The sequence below is a fragment of the Triturus cristatus genome, chromosome 9, assembly GCF_964204655.1.
Source record: "Triturus cristatus chromosome 9, aTriCri1.1, whole genome shotgun sequence".
Lineage (NCBI taxonomy): Eukaryota > Metazoa > Chordata > Amphibia > Caudata > Salamandridae > Triturus > Triturus cristatus.
Genome location: NC_140592.1, coordinates 999,823,248 through 999,844,927, shown reverse-complemented (window position 1 = coordinate 999,844,927; position 21,680 = coordinate 999,823,248). Strand labels below are relative to the sequence as shown.

Genomic DNA, 21,680 nt, shown 5'->3' with positions numbered 1-21,680 from the left:
CTCCCTCTCTGCACTTCTTACCAGCAAGGCAATAGGTAAGTAAATAATGGAAAAGCTGCCTCACTTTCCCCTTCCTCGGTCACGGGCAGAGGACGCTGCACACAGACCCATTCAATAGGACATTGGACTGCAATGCATAATATTTTTAAAAAACTTTTTCCTTTACTGCCTATAGGGGTCACCTCCATTTCATTTCTGTACGTGTCAGTCTCAACCAACCCAAAACATGTTTAAGTTCTGTTCCTTTCTCACCCACCACTTACACCAAGCGGTGCTAACACCTTCCTCTTAAACTTTAAACTGTTATACCTTATTTGCCCCCACGTCTAACACTCCCAACAGTAACGTGCACCCTGGCTGAACTAAAGAGCCTTTAGAAAGGATAAGAGGCTATCATTATAAAATGTTTTCATTATTATTGGTCAAGTTTTAAGCCTGGAATATCTTTTCTTAATGTTTTCTAATTGTGGTTTTCTTACATTCTTTGCCTTGCTTTAAACCAAAAACATTATCTTGCAATCAATTTTTGAATACTACCCCTAGCTAGGTGCAGTCGTTCATTTGTGAGACTTTAAAGATCTCTTCATCTGCAAATTCACCATCGTTTGAAATTTCCCCAACAAACATCTCCACTTCAGTCATTGGCACTGGCGGTGCCATGTCAGTCTCAGCTAATGGATCTACACATCACCCCCCCCCCCCCATTCAGACCTGCACTGCACACTGCCTACTCTGTCCTGTCCAATGAACACCAGCTCATGCATGTCTCAATTGACATTCACCACACCCCCACTACACCTGCATCTAGATGTCCAGCTCAGAATCCAGATCCTGGTACATTTGAAAAAAATGCCTGACCTAAAGATTTGATTCTCCTCTCTTCACTTCCATAGATACTTACACCATATACTATAACAGTCAATTAGCCATCTTTTACCCATCAAAAGATATATCATTATTATACAGAGATATTGACTAAACATCCTTGAGGTCGTACAACGATTGGTAAAAAAAAAAGTAAACTTGACAGCCAAAATGGGGACTTATCTGTTACATTCAGGTTTTCTCAGCAAATTCCTCTTATGCTCTTCATTATATCCTCTTGAAGGTGCCAAAGCCAAGCGTTTCTCTGGATCAACCTGCAGTTTCACATCCACATGCAGCACATAAGCTAACTACTTCTCACCCACAGAAAAAAATATACCATCCGGCCTCAAACAACTGCTCCTCTGTTTTCTGAAGTATGTTCAAGGTACCCTGTACACTCCTCAGAATCACTGTATGTGGCTAAATAGTTATTTCCACACCAGTATATTCAAGCTATTTTGTAAATGAATGACTTCCTTGTGAAAACTTAATTCTTCCACAACCTCTTTAATCATCCGTAGTTCAATCCCTGTGAATGAACATAAATTCCAACATACCCCAAACCCTTAATAGGTCTTCTAAACATATTAACCATCAAGCAGACCATGGCCCAAGCTTAACCAGATTTCAGGTGCCTTTCCTCTAAGCTCTTTGTTGGAAAATTAAAATGTAGGGCCTGATTGAGGGTTAGGTGAAATGTGGCAAATATGCTGTCCATCGTATTACAATTGTGATAGGATATGATGCACTAATAATAAGGTGGACAAGATATCCATCATGCTTGTGACGGAGTAACGCATACGGCAAACTCAAAATCGCACCATAGTCACCAATTAGCTTCAACATGTTGTAAACAGTATGATCCTTGTCATGTGTCAGTGAGGATGATGCACTCTACGTAGCACTGAAATCGCTAATCTCGATGTCGTTAGAGGTTTGATCACAATTCATGTGGCTGGTGTCCTACTGTCACTTTGCACCGATTCCTACATCATCACGGCCAACACATCAAGGTATCAAACGTCGGCTTGGGAACCATGAAGTATTATAATCTTGGCCAGTTCATTGCTTACAGATTAACCTCAATGTCATTAAATGGAAACACTGGTCTGAAGGCCTACCGGTCTGAAGGCCAGGGCGACTGACTCCGGAATCTGGGGATCACGGTTCGATCCCCGGCGCCGGAGGCAGATTAGCCCAGCACCATGTGACTCTGGGCAATAGCTTGCTTAATGTTCCCGACGGCACCTAGAGACCCTTACAGGTGATTGTTCGCGCTTTACAAAAGTGGATTATTATACCAAGCACATACTATCTGTCTCTCTGGGCTTATAAATATGTTCTCTTTGTTTCGAACCACTTATATTGACAATATATTGATGTTCAAACTTTCTCATAAGGTGAAGGTCACCCAGCTTGCTTCTAGATGCCTCTAAAAATGTTTGCAATCTTTAAATAACCCAAACACGACATTCCTATTCAATTTATTTTGTTTCTTTGGCCCCTTATCATCACATGCACTGCTAGGTTACTCTCCAGCTATGGCTGTACTATAGATAAATCAATCCAATGCATACATTTGGTCAAACAGCTTTTCATATACCGCTCCCTTGATCCCGAACTATAACCTTTACATTTTTCCCCGTGACTCACGTAAATTATCTCTTCTGGTTCCCAAAATATATGTTCAAACTAATCACTTATTGCAAAATGATCCAACACCCGAGATCAGCTTAGAGAGCAAGGACACGCCAAAGGCCTGCAATTAGAAGGGCTCTGCCGGGAAAATCCTAGGAACACACGGTACTAACATTGTAATGTATTATTTGATGTGGAGTAATAGCATAATTTAGGACACTTCGCATAACGTGAGTAACGCAAAATTACCAAAGTTACGCTAATTACTCTGGCGTAACACAAATTTCGCACCAGGCACATTTTTGACTCTGGTAGGGATCCCTTGAGAGTATATATGGGACACGCCGGGATGGCGTCACCATGCGCTTTACAAGCCCCTTCATTATTATTATTATTATTATTATATGGGCATCACTGCTCTGTTCTACTCTTACTAAATTCCAGCTCACCTCCCATGTCGACTTGTTATACTCCCATCATCCTAATTCTCAGAAATCTACAGTTACCTGCAAGTGGCACCAGGTGTCAAAGAGTTAGAAATGAAATAAGTACATAGATGAATGCATAATTGAATCAACAAACATGGTGCGGGGCCTCTATTAAACAAAACCTCTCTCTCAGTGCTGTCTACACTAGGCATGTCGAAGATTTCCAGGTACCCTCACATAAAATATCGGAAATGACAGCAGCACAACATTTCACAGGCTTGTGAAATGTGTGTGGAGGGAGTCAGGTCCAAGAGAAAATGTGTCGCAAGAGGCCTTTTCTCTTTCAAACCAGTATCCCGAGTGATGTCTGAATCTGAATTATTCCTTTCTGTAAAATTTTCATTCAAGATGCCCTATTGCGAATTTCTTGTAATTTAAGTGTCATTTCACTTATTTCCCTGCAATCTGTGTAATTTGTAAAAACAAAAAATAGGTTATTTGGCAGACACAAGTCTCTGCAGTTTCCATCACGTCGCAGTTCCACATTTTGTCACAGAAGCAACATCACCTTCATCGCAGGTGTAAAATGTGACATCCTTCCTCGTGCGCACAGGCAGCGAGGACACCTTGGAGAAGCCCAGGTTTTCATGCTCAGATCAGGGTGCCAACACAAACAGCCCCGCTTTAAAGCTTACACCTCCCACGCGCGGTGATATGGAGATGTGGGAGGGGGCTCTGGGAATGTATTTGAACAAAAGTGTGTCTCCAGCCTCTGAAATATTTAAAGATCTTTCTGGGGAATGTCTGCTCATACATTATTCAGCAGGCACCATTTTAGAAGCTCGCATGCCTGTAAACTGCAGGCGTTTATGGCTGCCTGGTTGAGCGGTGCTCAGGTCCTGTGCAGTGATGGGCTGTCTCTCCATCTGATAAATGTGCACACAGCTAAGGGCATGAAACATATGCCTAAATCGATCATGTTTGAGGGACATTGTTGAACATAAATGGTTTCTGTGTGTACACTCTGCAGCTGCTCTCTGCATTCTGTCTGCTTTGTCTCTATCCATCTCTCACCCTTTCTAGCGCGCTTCCCCCCACCCTCTCTTACTCACTCTTTGCGTCAGCTTTTCTCTGACACAATCCTTTGTTCTTGGATCCTTGTTCTTATTTCTCTTGTCTTAATTTTAGACATTTGTTTTCCTTCCTTTCTCTTTAATTTCTACCTCTTGAAAGCCCCTTTTCACTTTTTTCTCACAATACGTAATGGATAAATAGTAACAAAGATATACCCCTTTTCTCTTGTATGCTATCTATAGCGATAAATAAATGGCTAATTTAGATATTATGATGTATGGTTGGAAATGGTCTTTTCTAAGGTGCTTTCCCTCAACTTTTTGCTTTTTTCCCTTCCAGTTCTCTGCTGATCTCTGTGCTATCCTTCGGTCTTTGAGCGCTTTTGACACTGCCTTTCAGTGTCCAAGCACTCCGCTTGTTATATACATACTTGTGATTAGTGTGCACGTGATTGGCCAATTTGAGTTAGCTGTAAGTCCCTTGTCTAGGGATAAGACATATACCTAGGGCTTGTAACTCTAATGCTCCTCCGTGGACCTGCAACACTGGTTGTGCCACCCACAGAGGTAGCTCTTCAAACGTGCCACAGGTTTTCTATGGCAGGGCCTGTGTGTGCAGCTTACTGTTACTCAGCTTGGCATTTCAAAAGTTACTTGCCAAGGTTCTGCATGTCTCTCGCTATATGGGGGCAAGGTGTGGCCTCAGGAAGAGGTAGGGCATGTGCGCGGATGCGCTACATGCACTGGTAGTGAATGGCACCAGATGGTGTGTTCAGTACTGTTGGGTCTCCTTCTCGCATTGGATTGACATTAGGGATGTGTGAAAAGGCTTTTGAGCTGCATTTGCTATGTACAGAAGAGTGGCAGTATGGTGTTTGATATCGATGAGTCCTGAGTTAGTAAAGGCAAATCCTCTCTGGTGGTGTGAGTGGATTCGACATGCTAATGTGGAAATACCACTTTGTGGAAGTGGGAATTTACATCCTTATGGATCCATGTACCTGTCAGCCTGTCTGCAAGCCATATCTGGGTGCTGGTGGGGGACAGCTATATCTGCACATTCCTGATGAGACAGCTATAAACTAGGGGCTCAAAGAAAACCGCAGACCTCTGACTCTAAGGAGCCTTTCTAGGATAGTTACGTGGGCATGGAATTGGCACCTGCATTGCAAGGGGCAGGGTCTTGGCCCCACTAAAGATATTGATTAAACCTCCCAGGGTAGGATGGCAGACAGGACAACATTTTGAGAGGGCCAGTGAATTTTAAAGGTGGCAATTTGTACTGATCTCATCTTCAAAGGCCACTGTGGGTATAACTAAGGGGGCTCTTGCGTCAGAAGTTAGAGATGCTTGTGAGTTTGGAACCATGCTATGGCGGTTTGATGCTGGGATATCAACAAGAGAAGCTATTGGTGCAGGAGGGACTGCAACTGGATTACCTGCAGACTTGTGGTGGTCTGGAGCTTGTCGTGCTCTAGGAAGGGGACTATCACTGGGCGAATTTTGCCTGGATGTTGCTGCAGCTAATAGCCAACTGTCATGGCCCGGGTCCCTAAGCACGCTCCAAGGGCCTGTTGGCTGGCCACCTGTTTACAAGATTCCAGGTACAGAAAGGATCTCTCTGTTTCCATGAGATCCTAAGCATCAAGAAGGGTGAAGAGGAAATGCGTGGAAGTGATAGTAGGTTGAGACAAGGACTGTTGCAACATGTGCCGAGGAGCATGCTTGTAATGGACAGCCGCCTTCTTGGGGCTACGTAAGTGTAAGGAGTTTGAGGACTGTGGGAAAGGTTGCTGAGTCCGAGGTATTTGAACTTACAACAGGAAACCTGTGCTAGCATGCACTCCGTAGTATGTGGTGTCCAAGGGGTGTGTGGGGTCCAAGGGGACGTTTGCTGAGTCTGCGAGACCCGAACTGGCAGTCTAGACTGTCTCTGAGCTCCAGATCGGGGGGACGACACTGCCTGTCATAGCAGCCTCAGTCCCAGGTCACTGGCTCCCTCTTCCCGGACCCATACCACAAGATACTCTGCTTTAGAGAATATTGTGACTGGACCCAAGGGGTCTAGGTTTGCCTTGTGTGCACCCACAGCTTGCTGCCTGGAGCAACTGCAGCTCGCACCTCCACCAGAGGGGAAACAATTTTCCAAATTGGAAGCGCGCCAGCTTCTAGTGTCACAGTCTTTTGCCTATGGGGGGATAGTGATCCCACACTTATGAAGGGGTTTCTGGGTGCCTGGGGACCTAATCTGGATGGAGGAGAGCACATAACTGTTTCTTTCTGCTTTAGGTGGTCCTGACAATCTAATCAAAGTGTCGCCAGTGAATGCAAAGTGTATCGTTTTCTAGTGTAGTTTGAGTGGCTGAGGGGCTGGGTTACGAAGATTAGTCAAAACCTGTGATTTCTTGACCATTACAACTGTACAGGTTATTTAATATTGGGAACGTTGTGTTTTATGCTAATGTGGTAGCGGGAAAGAGGAATGCCTCTGAACAGCCTGCATATATGTTTCTGTCGCTTTTGATGTGGGACGGTTTATTTGGATCATGAACACATCGGTGAAGTACGCATGTTGGTTTCTGGTGCTTACAAGGCTGAGTGGATAACAGGGCAAGTGAATACCTATGACTAGTACATATATGTTCATGTAGTTCTGTGGCGAATGGAATTGTTAGACAATTGCAAATAACTGGAAAGTATATATCCAAAGTGTATGTAGTTTTAATTTCAATATGTGTGTGATATGAAGACCAGTGTTTTATGTATACAGTATGGAGTCTTTTTGTAGCATACACAGTGTATTGCAAAGGTGGGGGTTTGTGCCAGTAGTTTACACTTTGACTCTGAGGATAAGCCTAAATGCTATGTGCCAAGCTACCCAAGGGTGAGCACAGGTTATTGGGCAAGTGTATCTTACTCATTCTACCTAGGTGGGTGGATTCTGCCTGGCTTTGATGCGTCCCAGTCAGAAACTGCTGGGTCTAACATGTATACATTACATAGTGTTAAAAAAAAGCAGGAAGTGGCTTGAAAGATACACACACACATGTTTGTGTGTGTATATGTGTCAGTGTGTGTATATGTGTTTATATATATATATATATATATATATATATATATATATATATATATATATATATATATATAGTTACTATACCCACAGCTAGCTTTACATATTTCTTTAGTGTGGTCTTTTCATTGCTCTGGATAAAGTGCATAAAGCCGAACACAAAGCTCTCAGGCATCCTTAATCCTCGAAAGGCAGCGCTCGCCGCTTCAAAGAATTTCCATAAACCCTTCGGTTCGAGGCTTTGGCTCCGCATCCTAACATTGTGAGAACCGGTGTCTGCGCTTCAATCTCCCCTTCTCCATCCTGACAGACAAGCTCTGGTGGCCGGTAATTAAATGGCACCCATGTTTCCTTTCAATGTCTCTGGGATAGGATGAGGATTCTTTGCTGATGCTGCTTTTTTCTCTCTCTTTGAGACTTAGTGCTTTCTTCATTCAATACACCACCAGCGCTTCCCCTGTCTCCCAGCTCATACTTCCGATCCACTCTATTTTATTCTCCCTTCAAATAACAGCAAATGAGGCCAAGTCACTATCCTCCTGGTACAGATGGCCAGTGCAGACGATGGGATCTGATTCCATTTAGTCACACAGTAATGGGTGCCCTCAAGTCAGAAGTGGGAGTGGTGGACCCTGAAAGGTCACATTTACTATTCTAACTCCAGTCCTAGAATATATGGGGAAAGAGCACCTTTCCCTCAAATATTCCAGGAGGATTGTTTACTACTCTAACTCCAGTTCTGGAATATTTTGAATGAAGGTATACATTTCCTAAGTATTTTTAGGAAGGGCTGAAAAGTGGTAATTTTTAATTGCAGAAAGTGCTGACCTGAGGGCAAAGCTCAGGGCAAAAAACTAGGAATAACGTGTCTAGCTCTACAGAGGCACCTAACGTAATTTGTGTAACCATACTAGATGTGGCTCTATGCAACAAGGGTCCACTGCCTCAAAGATCCACCAGACTCCTTTGGTATTACAGGCCTTGAGGTTTTAGGTCTCTGAAACTCCACAGTACTGCGGAAACACATTACTGGGGGGTAACAAGGATGTAAATTGTTGGACCAGTAAAAACTACATATATTAACATATGTAATTGGAGAATTACAGAAAGAGAGCTATTTGCGTGAAACAAGGCCTGCGGACTACTTGGGACTAAGGGAAAGTCGCTTGCATAACTTGGAGTACTGCACTTAAATTAACAGAAGATTCGTTTATGTTCAAGTTAGTTGAAGGGGAAGCAGGCTAGTTTAGGGAGACATAAGGATTGGTTGTTTCATAGTTTAAGAATATTTGCTAATGAGGTTAAAGCTTTTTATTATTGCAAATGCCACCCTAAGAACACAACCTTTGCAGATAAACTTGGATCATGAAGAGAATGCCTGATTCTCTTGATCGACAAACTAATCTGAAAAGACCAGTTCTCGCTTGCACCAGAGACCTTGGTGGACTAATTTGCCGATATCAGATTCCTAGGTGGCTCTCAGGGAGACTGGAGTTCTTCTCTGATGCAGGCACCATATCTGCCTTCAAGATGAAGCTATACGAGTAATTAATTGCCTGGTAACCTAGTAACCCAAGAAGAATAGTCTATCCAGTTTAGCCACTTTAGTTAAGAGCATGGACGTCATTTGGAGGTAGTCAGGGGTCACAGCTGTGACCTCTAGCTTGTTCTCTGCTACTCCTGGCACTTCCTTTGCGACCCCTGGCCTCAGATGAGGCAAAGGTTTTCCCCCCTCTCAGGTCAGGCGTCACAAAGGAAGTGCCAGGAGTACCAGGGAGCAAGCTAGAGGTCACCGCTGCGACCCCTGACTACCTCCAAAAGACGTCCAAGAGAGGATGCTTTCTCTAACTCGATGTCTGAATGTGCATGAGGATGGAGAGAGACCATCCTGAGCCATCTTTTGTTTCTCACAATCAAGTACATAAAACCTCAAGTGTGATTTTTTTTTCCTTTTAATGTTCAGCACTGCTTATTGAAAAAAAAGATGTATACTCCAAACAATGTAACGTTTTTTTCAGAGAGATTGTGTTGTTTTACATATAAAGCATCTGCTTCCCTCAAGGAAAGATGCAACCTCCTCGAACTGTGGCAGCACCACACCCAGCGCTGAGCTTTTTGGTGTTTGCACAGCTTCTCACCACAAGCTGCCAGACGCCTGATTTAAAGGGATAGCGCTGAATTCAGTCAGAGCCCTCAGCTCTTATCCACTTGGTGGAGAAATGCTGCAGAAAAGTCTGTAAAAAGAAAATGAACCGGGTAGGGGCCCATCACATCCGACCACCACACATCTAGCATCAGATGCCCCCACATGGAGCTTTTTGATTATTTTTTTCTCTGACACTGTAGTAAATATATCAAAATATACAACCATTTGAGGTGCTCCTTGGAAGGTGCCTGAAACTCCTGTGCATATGAAATGGAGACTCTAGCGGATACACTAATAGCCTTATTTAGGCCTTGCTGAGCATCTCGTTATCCCACTAGGGGCAGAATTGATGTCTTCTGCTACCCTGGTAGAGGGCTACCTCCTGTATTGAGAGATCACTGCCTGCCTGGTAGGAATTTCCTTGCAGTGAAAGGAGCCTTTGGCATTGCAGCTCCCTTCACAGTAGTGAAATTTGAGGAGTTGGTGCAGTCTTTTAAGTGATCATTTAGCAAATTGTTTATGTTTGCAGAAAACAAACTCCTAAAACAGGAACTTGGTTTTTGTTTTACAAAAATAAAATTTTTCATGAAGCAGGGAACTTTTGCTCTATCCCTAGGGGCCATTAATCATTTTCCCTTCCTATTTCCACCACACCTCACATCATGGGCACTGCCAGGGAAAATAGGTGACAGTTGTCCTTTTCTAAAGATGGTGAGGGTGATGTCGAGCTCAGTGCTTGAAATGTGACAGACATCATTACCATGTGACTTATATTATGAATTACTATAATAATGAAAATTCAGAATGGATAGCCTAGCTTACCATGAAAACAAGCATTGGCATAGCCAATAGGTCTCGCCTTTGGGACCTTATAAGTGTTTAGCCATGCAACAGTTGCATAACTAAATACTTATAAGGTCCCAAAAGCGAGACCTATTAGCTATGCCAAGCGGCCGTGCGTCCGCGAAAGTGAAAGTAATCGCGGTCAAGCGTGCGCCCGCGCACGTGCACTGTAGCTCTAGGCTGGCCTGGTAGCACTTTTTGGAGCCCTCTCAATAAGTCTCGCCAGACCAGCGCATGCTCTGGGTCAGGCGAGACCTAAAAAAGCACAAGCATTTGCCCTGCAGAAGTTCCTTTGTGCTTAAAGGAACGAAATGTGTTGGCTGTTAATGTGCTATCTTAAATTGGACACTTGGATTTTGGTCAGCGCAAAAAAATGAAGCTGACAGGAAGCTAAAGTTGTGATGTAGAGTCAGATGTAAGTAGGAAAATATGGTGCTGAAGAGTGAGGAATATCTGTATAATTAAAACATGTGTTCGGATGGAATTTAACCCCTACGACTCTTAGTCATGCTCATGTCAATGTGTTCCCGGTGGTGAGAAATCGTAGAATATGCCAGGGCTCTAACAGAGACTTTTGGTGAACTCATGTATAAGGTAGCATGTTTTCATGAATCCTTCTTAAAATACTGATTTTTGTGACTGCACAAAACCATTGCCCTCCAAGATTCCAAGTTCAGACTGACATATGTCAACTGAATGGCCAGTGCTCAGTCTGTGTTGTCATCGGTTCTTCTGTAAAATACTCTTCCAACAAGAGTATAACTCAAATAATGATTAATCACACTGAATGTGCCCATTGAGTCTTACTTTCTTCGTGTAGGGGTCACCTAAGGTGTCGCTGCTCATTTAAAGTGAATAGAATGAATGATTGTTCTGTGTTAATATGAGTACATTTCTTCGGTACTTTGGGTCATTGACCACAGGAGTCACCTCCTGTGTCGGAGTCTATTTGATTTTGCACAAATTGGGAACAATTCAGACTTAACTGCATTTAAAAAAAAATATGCTTATATTTGACCTTATCAGTCCTTTCAAAAACAGGCTTGTGAACCGAAAGAGTGATTTGTAGCATGGACTGGCAAGTAAGGAGAGAGGGAGATGGTGTTACACCTGTATTGACAGCATGCTTAAGTTTTTTAGACGTTGCCTTCAGGAATTCGTCTTTTACCTTGATGGATAAAACTGAGCTTCCTGGACCTTCACCACAAGGTGATACCAATATGGACCAATACACCTAGTACACAATAAACTGTGCCCAGAAAGAAAAGATACAGTCAAGCAGATGTAAAATCCAAGTATCCAGTGCAGGTGGTTGATGCTTGCTCAGTTGAAAGCACATTGGAGATCTGTGCCAAGGAATCTCTATGTAGGAGAACCCAGTTTGGTTTGCTTTGATGTAAAATACAAAATGCTGCCGGTTTTTTCCAGTTGGGTGTGGTCTACCTAGAAGAGGAAGTATAGACTAGTGTTTTTTGGCTGTTGTCTGCTTTCCAGTGTTTTATCAATACCTGCTATTCGTGGTAGACATCTTCGTTGGTCTGTGGCACTGGTTGTACATGAGAGTAATCTTCGGAGCCGGGTACATCTGTAAAGGGGGAAATTGGGTAAGGTACATCCATGCTGCACTCTTCATGTTTCAACCGATCAAGCTGTCCCTGCTACTCTTTTATTCATAACTTGACCAACAAATCCTGCTCTTGCCTTTGTCACCCACCAATGAAGATCAAGTAATACATAGGGTGGCTCTGAATTCATCTCAATATTGGTTTCCCTTTTCAATTTTGAATTTCGAGAAGATATAAATAGGTTGGTTGTAGCATGAGGAAGTGACATAAATATAAATGTAGGTCTCTGGCGCCATCTGGTAAAGTTCATTATTAATGTCTTCTTGACCAGCAGGGGCAGTATTACAGAACATGCCCCAAGGGCACAACAGGCATTTGCACCCACTTTACGCATCCCCGGGGCCTGTTGGTATTACAGAAGGGGCCGCAGACACTTGTGTGGCCCCTTCTGTAATACTGAAAGCTCTAGCGCCCATGTAGCACCAGTGCTTTCTCAATAGGGCATTCCCTCGCAAATGAGTGAATCCCTTTGCCTCTGTGCCTGTGCCTTATTATAGATGTGGGCGCAGAGGCAAAGAAGCTATCAGGAGACGCACTGACTGTGCACTCCCTCATGGCAGCCCTTTGGAGGGGGAACAGGGTCCTATGGACCCCCGCCAGACATCCCGTTGCAGGCTCACGGCACCCACCTGCAAGGGGATCTCATTTCCCTCTATAAAGTGCAGGCGGGTTGCCGCCTTCACAGAGAACTACGGAGCAGCTTTCAAAGAGCTGGTCTGTATTTCTCTTGAATGCTCTGCCCTGGGGGTAGCACAAGTTCACAGCTGCCCTGAAGGCAGTGCATTCTACATGATTGGACACACTTTTTCTGTTTGCACCCAGCACACCTGCTTAAAGGTATGCCGCGGCACATGCAGAACAAGTGTTCCCTACCTATAATAGGGCCCCAGGGCAGCCAGTGGCAAACTGTGGCTTCTAGTGAAGGTGAACATCAAGTGTCCCTGGGGTTAGTCAATGAGATGGCGAACGATTGCCAGTAATGGTTATTGTGTTTGATGTTGCCTTTGAAGGGTGTTTCATTTTCCCCTAGTACAATTTTCCATTGTTTTGCTTTCATTACATCTGTGGTGACCTCAAAGAGTCTAGTGCTTTTCTTAGAAGGTATAGTAACCATTTAGGGCTGATGACAGCAGTGGAAGACAAAGATGGATCCTGTGGGACTGAAGGGTAATTAGGAACTTTGCGTGGTAAATCCCTTAACCATATTCCTTTCAGCCCATGGGAACCTAATGGCCAGGCTTCCCTGCCCCTCGCATGACTGCATGACACAGAGAAGTCTGGCTGCCAGAGTCTGGTCCCAGCATTTCCACGTTTTCTGCTGGGCTCAATACCCCAATATCACCCCATGTCCAGAGCACACTGCTCCCTTGCAGCCCCCCAATTCACATGCCCCCTCCCCCCTCCCCACACACCAAAATCTTTTATCTAGGACTATGGGACTGTTTAGTGCCCTGGCATGATTTCTTCTTGCCGGATGTCCCTGCCCACGTGACATTCTGCAGCAGGCATCGTCACTGCTGTAGCGTGGGCACTTTAAAGTTTACTTCAGCCAAGTGAGTGACGTCAGCAAACCTTGCCGCCCTTTGTTAACAACAAAGTTTCCCAACTTCAATCAACTTTGTGGGAAACATTATAACTTTGCCCCACCCTAGTAAGCAATAGGCATATTCCGAGGAAGGCAAGGTGGAGGCCATGTTGTTGTGCAGTCTCGACAGGACCGTGGGGTAGCAAAGGGTGGAGCTGGGGTGGCATTCATTTACTATCTGCCCCTCTCTGAATGCCACAGAAGCGAAGGAGAGGTCCTCTTCGGTTCCGAGGTCCAGAGTGTATTGTTACCACAAATAATGACGTAGAACAAGTTGTGTGTCCTAGCAAGAAGAAAATAGAAAGTGCTGTCTTCCAAAACATCCAGAGCTGTCTGATGCAGGTGGGGGAGGGGACAATGCTGAGTGAGTAGGATCTCGCGGAGCAACAGAGAGGGTTGTAAAAGGGGCAGAGGGAGTGTCGGGGACAAGCAGACAACACTCTGATCTGATGTCAATACAGCAGGCTCGATCAATACAAGCCGTCCAGCCAAAGTGGGTAGCAAAGGTGCCAGACAGAATCAATGTCAAGGGAAAAACAGACAGCCACCATGACTGTGCGCAGTGCAGCGGTATCGCGTGAGATGGGAAACGGGTCACGTGTGCACCCTGGGCCGCCACTGCCTGTCTCTTCAGATAAAACTGCTCTTGAAGAGTTTAATCTATGCCGTTATCTGTGGCTGGATAACACTGGGAGCGAGAAAGCAAAACCCTGTCAACATTCAGAGCGATGCATGCAGCCGGTCCATTGTCACTGTTTATGTAAGATAGCTGTGTATGTTAGGTTTCTGAAGCGGAGATCTGTGGGAAGAATGCAGGTCAGTTGTTCAAGAGCTGATACAGCCAGCTCAGCCTTTCATTATTTCAACTACACCCCCCCAACACACAGCGGGCGGTGCAATCCACATACCTGCCTAACCGGTCACTACATACACATATTGGCAAAGCTCGTCTACGATCGATCTTCAGTTGCAACGTGTGTTCATGTTATGCCGCTGGACCTTTTGGAACACAAAGCATGTACACCGGTTGGGTAGCTGGTGTAGAAGGCTTTACACAGGCAGTTGGACTCTTGTTGCCCAGTGCTTAATTTGAGCAAGTTGGTTCCGGTGCTCGGCACCTGCACATTAATTGACTTGTGACAGTCTGCCACATAGTGGTGCTGTTTGTCTAATTTAGAGATCAGTACAACATATGTTTAATAATTCAAAATACATTAAAAATGACTAATACCTGCAACTCAATTCATTATTAGAGCTTTAGGGGCATGATTAGCCCGAATTGTCACACCTGCGAGGGTTAGTAGTTCTGTTGCTTCTGTCACTTGCAGCGCTGGAACGAGTAGTGGGTGGTGCAAGCTGCAGTGGCCTCCTGACGAGAGCCCAGGCACTTTTCTTTTTCCCAATCAAGCACTGATGTTTCCTATTAGGTTTGCACCAACCAAGTGAAGGTTAGAAACACAGTACTAGGCTTGGACCTTTAAAAGCCCTAGGCCCAAGTAATAGGAATGGAGCAGGGGAGCATGCACGCTTTGTGCCCCCTGAGCAGTCAGGATAACGGGCTGGAACATGTCAGTCCTTTCCTTTGGTGCAAACCTATGCATTTAGCTCATTGCCCTCATTTTATTGTGTCCTCTTATGATTGGTCCACACCCAGACACGCATCAACCTCTTCCTGCAACATCCTCCAACGACAGAGGTCTCTTGAAACCAAACCATCCATCTTTAAATCGGAGCTTGAGCGACGCTTGCAGGATTCCAAAGCGACCTTTCTTTTTACAGAAAATGTCACAAAAATAAAACATTAATCAGTCATTTAGCGGGTACATAATTGAAGGCTCGGGACTCGCTTGCCCTCGCGTTTTAATTCCCTTCTATACTTGTGTTCGATCAGGCATGCGCCCTGGGCGAGAGCGGCATTGTCCTGAGCCGTTTATCCTCTATCAACACAGGGTGGGATTAGAGTAATGAAGGCAGGCTTGGCTGAGCCCATTCAGCTTTTTCAGCACCAAGGAGAGAGACCGTCTCGCGCTCGACAAATGCAGACGGGCTACAAGATGGCCGCCGTAAATCAGACCAAAAACCCAGGCATGACAGAATTTGCCAACCAACAGTGTGACTTAACCCCTTCAGTGCCCCGCCCTTTCCCCGCCCTGTGCCGGCCCTTTCATTAGCGGGCGGGGTTCATGACGAGATAGTCTCGTCATGGGCACAGCGCAACCGCGCTCCATGACGAGACCATCTCGTCATGGGCACTGAAGGAGTTAAGAGAAGAAAAACACTGAGACACGCTCTTTCATAAAGAGACAGTCACACACCCACAGCAACACTCAGAACATCTACTTCCCCACAATCTGCAAGGAAAAGAGGTAGTTGCTTGTAAAACTGAAGAAAAGCACCAAGGCATGCTAAGAGAACTATAACAAAGTGTAGGTACACATGCCACCAACAAGAGCCTAGAAAATACTTACCCAGTGTGCAAGATCTAATAATTTAACGTGATTTCCTTGGCACCATTTGTGCTTGTCATGCCGCTGAAATACTTTGCATATATTGTGGCAACGCTGGTTCCGGGTCTTCTTCCAATGCCTTGGCTGGGCTAACGACTGATATCTGAGCATCGGCCACAGGAGCCGGATGACAGCTCAAGTTTGAGCATCTGTCTTAATACCCTATTCCTATTTGTGCATGAGGATATTGGCTACCATGAAGTCATTCTTGTTTTGGAAGGAAGAAAACCGACTAATATCCTTAGATTGATTTATATAGTGAGGTTCATGTCACACTCTTCTGGCTCCGAACCACTAAAATGACAAATGTGAGAAGTAGCGAACGCATTGGTACTTGTTTCATGGACCTATAGAAGATGCATGACTGACTCAATCCTGTCTGTATTCTAACCTGTGAACCCCTTGTGCATGAGTGAACCCTCCTATACTGTAGAAGTGGCACTCTCTTTGAAGTGCAGAAGTGATACCCTCATTTTAGGGCAAGAATGGCACCCCTGTCTTAGAGAGGCAGAGACTCTTTGCTCCTAGGGTGGGGGCGTTGTCCTCTTGCCAGGACAGTATTGAAATACCGTATAAAGTAAATGAGTGCAATGTCCTGCCTATTGCACGAATTACAAACTCTACCAAGGAAAGGAGAGGAATTCTCGTCCTATTGGCAGGAGTGATAGCCTCATCCTAGGGCAGGTGTGGTATGCTTTTCCAAGGGAATTAGAGACATCCTCTATCTAGAGCCAGGATGTATACATTTCTGAGAACAGCAGTAACATCTTCTGAGGGCAGTAATGATGCCCTCGTCCTACAGCAGGGCAAAGATTTTCTTGCAAAGACAGTAGTTACATCGTGTTGCAGGAATGACATCTTTTTTCTACGGCAGGAGTGACATCCTCTTGATTCTGCAGGAATTATATCCTTTTCACGGCACAGAAGAGGCATCCTCTCGATAGTGCAGGAATGAGATCCTCTTCTTGGAAAATAGTACTTTTCTCTTCGTATTGCAAGAATAACTTCCCCTTCCATAATTCAGGGATTACATCTTCCTACTAATGAAAGATTGAGAGACCTTCTTGGCGCAGAAGTATCATCGGCTTCTCATTGCAGAAGGGACATCCTCTTGGTAGTGCAGGGAATGGGATGAGATGCTCCTCTTGGTACAGAAGTGCCCTTCGTATCCTAATTTAAGAATTACATCTTCTTCTAAATCCAGGAAAGCTATTCTCTTCCTTGTGAGGGCATTAAATACTTGTTCTAGTGCCGTAAGGAAAGTCTCTTGCTTGACCAGGAATACGATCCTCTTCCCGGTGTAGGAATGTATGTGGGCTGGCTAAAGGCTTGGCAGTAATCTAGGAGAGCTTGTTTGTTGAAGTTACTAGTGTGCAGGTCTGGGAGAGCACAAGGTGAGGTTCCCCTAGACACACCTAACAGTTGCCTCCTTTTGACATTGGTCTGAGGAGTCAACCCCACTCAACTGGGACCTAGGTAACTTGGATCACTTCACAGCCCAATGCATTGGGCTCATGGCTTGGTCATTCAGGGTCACCATCAGTAAACTCTGAACATGGCAGAATGCATTCTGGAGCCGGGAAGGAGACGGGCCACCGCCTGTCGCTATGCATAAAGCTTATGGGATCGGTGGCATTTCCTGTCCTCTGCTATTACCCAAAAGGGCTAAAAATGTCCCAGCATGTCTCCTTAACATCTGCTAGCTTATTAATTCACTCCGGATGCAGCTTTAATGCAAGGTGACAAGGCTGCAGCCAAGTGGGTCCTCGGACTCTTTAGCATTCTGCCCAGAGAGGCGCCTGCAGACGGCAACGTCAAAGCCAAGGCGCACAGGATTTAACTCATAAATTACAGTGGAATTCATTTTGAGCAGAATATATTATTTTAGAGCCGTATTTCTGCTCCATATTAGGCTAACTGGTCTGTGGTGAAAACTGACATGGATTATTACGATGGCCAGGCAGATTGGATATTTTGCTCAAACCTGAGCAGCAATTGGTTGATATAATCCTTTGACACATGGCTACAGAGCCTATTTCTTCTTAGCAACATGGGATTACATTTTTTTTTATAAGTTGTGTTAAATGGGTATGTATTCCTATCTAAGAGATGCTGACTGTGAAATAAATTGCTGTTCTTTCGCGACTTTTGAGCCAACCCATGCCCGGGTAACAGAAAAGCTCATTGATGAGTAGTTGCATGCGCTGACAGTCTCATATTCTGCCCCTGGCATAAGGGTAGGACAAATGTGTTATTACACATGTGAAGTTGGGTGAGTTTGAGGAACTTCTCTGTTCATGCAGAAAGTTCTCTCTGCAGCGTAGGGCTCATTTTGGCCCCACTTTTTAAGGTCAGGACTTTGGCACAGCTATAGCTGTCTAGCCAGACTATAGTTTTTTCAAAAACATTTATGCATAATATTCTTAAATAGAGGGGCAATTGGTCAACAGGCTTCACTCATTGGTCTGTTCAATTACCAGAATACGACACAGGGCAATGGATGAGCCTATTTTACCCATTGGCTCCCTTTATGTAGAGTGACCGACTACACACAGCCTGTGCACATTGTTCACATCCGCCTAAAATCATTCTTTTCTCGTCAGTGACAAGGATTGTTCAAAGTGTGTCTTTTCATATATTTTTATTACAACTTTAAATACCAGCTATTTATTTTAGCTTCACCTCAGGTGCCCAGTTAGATGGTGTTTATTTCTAACTTATTTTTAACGATTTCGTTATACAGTCACACTGTGGCGCCGTGCGATTTCAGTGCTCGGGGAGGTGGTAAATAATTCCTCTCTCCTTCACAAATAATAATAGCACGATTAATGGTTTACTAGTTTAAAAAGCATCACTAGTAAAACAACCACATCAGTGATTTCTTTTTATCCAAAATTCGTATCACTAGCATATGGCGGCCATGTTTAGGTGGAAGCATATTTTCTTTTTCTTTTTGAGGGTTATACTTCAAATAATAATAAAAAAAATGAACACCAGCGTGCCAAGGCCACACCTATTGGCTTTGTCAGTGCCTGATTTTACTTTGTAAGTTAGCGGGTACTGAAGCCAGTCATGGCTGCTGCCCATTCTACGTAGAGTGGCAGCACAGCGGCAGCTAGGGGAAAAATAATTAAGAAATAAATATACACTTACATTTTGCTCCTGCGATGCACCTCGCTGCTGCTCTGCTCCCGGCACTGCTGTTCCCATGAACATAGGCTTCCAGCTCACCACGCAATCCCAGCGCTTCTCTCATGCTATTACTCCAGGCATGAGAGAAGAGCTGGGATTTGGCAGAGCAGGCCGATTTGACGCTCCAGAAGGGACTGAGAGCGTCTGCTCCTGAGCCCTGCAGATATCTCCAAGTAGAAGCCTGGAGATATCCAAGCACACATGTCAGTTTGGTCAGCCGTGGACAGCCAGGCCAAACCGACACGCGCACTTTCAGTGCCCACTCCTCCTCCTCCCCCTGCTGGTGATGCTGCGACCTGGCCCAGCTCCGCCCCAGACTCGGCGGAGTCAGCAAACTCGGCTGAGTCAATGAAAATGAAAATAAAAATAAAAGTGTTTTATTGTCATTTTATTTTTCATTTTCTGCCTTAAGCAGTGGGGAAATGTTCCTCCGCCAAAGCGGAGGAGCCGCCCTTGACAAAAGCTGATGTAGTGGAATGAAAATGTTGTGAAACTGTACAGTTAAGGACGTCTCAGTTTTGCCCACCGCTAACCAGGACACGATACACACTGAGCGTCAACTTGATTGAAGGCTCCTTTCTCTTGAAGGTGCTAGACAATGTGCACACCAGTACACAGGATTGTGATGACCCCAAACTCTTTTCCCCCACTACAATTGTGCTATTAGCAGAACAACAAGTCTGAGTGGTGCAGTCTCAATCAATGCGGCAGTACACTTTGGAGTCAAGACTAACCACTGGGAGTAGAGGCCTGCCCTTAAGGGCCCAGCCTCCCTTTGATTTTCAGATCTTCATTTGTTGAGGCACAATAGCATTTCTACTAGAATTGCTGAATATAGTAAGACAAAGATACATACGGAAAGGGTCGGCTCAGATGGATACAGAAAACTGAGCAGCTGAGGGTCCTGTGGATAATCAATTAAGACAAAGGATCAGGGCCAGTATCAATATCCTTCTAATTTGACATATTCATGTAACACTCAAGAGTTGGGGGTGAGAATTGTGAAATCAATAGCATGATTAGGGGGTTATAAAATGGGGGAGCTGGTAGCACACAGGGAGAGGACAGTGTGACACATTCATGACGCATCCAGGAGTGGATGGATGGAGGGTGAAGAAAAGATGTCAATAATACCACAATGAGGGGGTTTAAATGGGGGGGGGGGCTGGGAGCCATCAGAGGACAGAATGACTTAGTGAAACATCCAGCAGTTGGTGGGGGAGGAGGGCGACGAGAGATGCCAACGACAGCATGATTTGAGGATTGTACAATGGGAGACATAGGAGCACACAGGAAGAGGACGGTATGGAGCTAAGGATATCAGTCGGATGAGACTCCCAGTTGAGGGGGTGATTTTTGAGAGTGCTCTTGGAGTCAGGGAGGCAGGTCCCATCTCTGGAATCGAGTGAGCGGTCATCCATAAGAACTATATAAATCGATGGAATGAGCAAAAATATAATTGTCTGCAGGAGAGCTTCAACACATTGTACAGATAATGGGTGGCAAAGTGTCTGGGTCAGAACTGTGTCACTCTTTTTCGGGGAACAACCTTTACAACGCAACTATTACAACGCACTACACTTACAACGCAATTTTTACAACGCAACATCCACTACAACGCATTCCATTACATCGCATGACACTACAACGCATTTTTAAAAACTACCTTTACAACGCATTCCATTACATCGCATACTACCTTTACAATGCATACCATTACAACGCATAATATTACATTAAAACCCCTACACTATCCAACACTTACCCTAATGTTGCACCCCCTGGAGTTAGAATAGTAATTTTTACCCCATACTATCCAACACTTACCCTACTGTTGCACCCCCTGGAGTTAGAATAGTAATTTTTACCCCTATACTATCCAACACTTACCCTACTGTTGCACCCCCTGGAGTTAGAATAGTAATTTTTACCCCTATACTATCCAACACTTACCCTACTGTTGCACCCCCTGGAGTTAGAATAGTAATTTTTACCCCCATACTATCCAACACTTATTCTACTGTTGCACCCCCTGGAGTTAGAATAGTAATTTTTACCCCTATACTATCCAACACTTACCCTACTGTTGCACCCCCTGGAGTTAGAATAGTAATTTTTACCCCTATACTATCCAACACTTACCCTACTGTTGCACCCCCTGGAGTAAGAATAGTAATTTTTACCCCTATACTATCCAATACTTACCTTAAATGCAATGTAATATTATGCGTTGTAATGGTATGCGTTGTAAAGGTAGTATGCGATGTAATGGAATGCGTTGTAAAGGTAGTTTTTAAAAATGCGTTGTAGTGTCATGCGATGTAATGGAATGCGTTGTAGTGGATGTTGCGTTGTAAAAAATGCGTTGTAAGTGCATGCGTTGTAAAAGTATGCATTGTAACGACATACATCCCTCTTTTTCCATCCCTTCTTTCTGCTTTTGCCTTGGTGTTCCAACCTCTCTCTTCCTTTACCTCTTTATCCCCTTTGGACTTTCTCTCTCTTACTCTGGGTCAAAATCCGATGATTAAACATAATTCCTGTTCCCCAACAACGAGTTCCGGTAACCACCACCGGCACAAATTAATCACTGACTCTGGTGCCACACTGCATGGTGAACTGGGCAGATTTGTACCTCCACGTGATCTTTATCTGCGGTCACTGTTCACGAATGAACATAATGCATGCATCTTTGGACCTGCAGAG

General features: G+C 44.5%; 1 protein-coding gene across 19 annotated transcripts in view; it reads left to right on the top strand.

The window, feature by feature from the left end:
* The window catches only part of NRXN3 (neurexin 3), a 2,213,138-nt gene that overhangs the window by 1,846,207 nt on the left and 345,251 nt on the right, over positions 1-21,680 (top strand). The window lies entirely within an intron of this gene.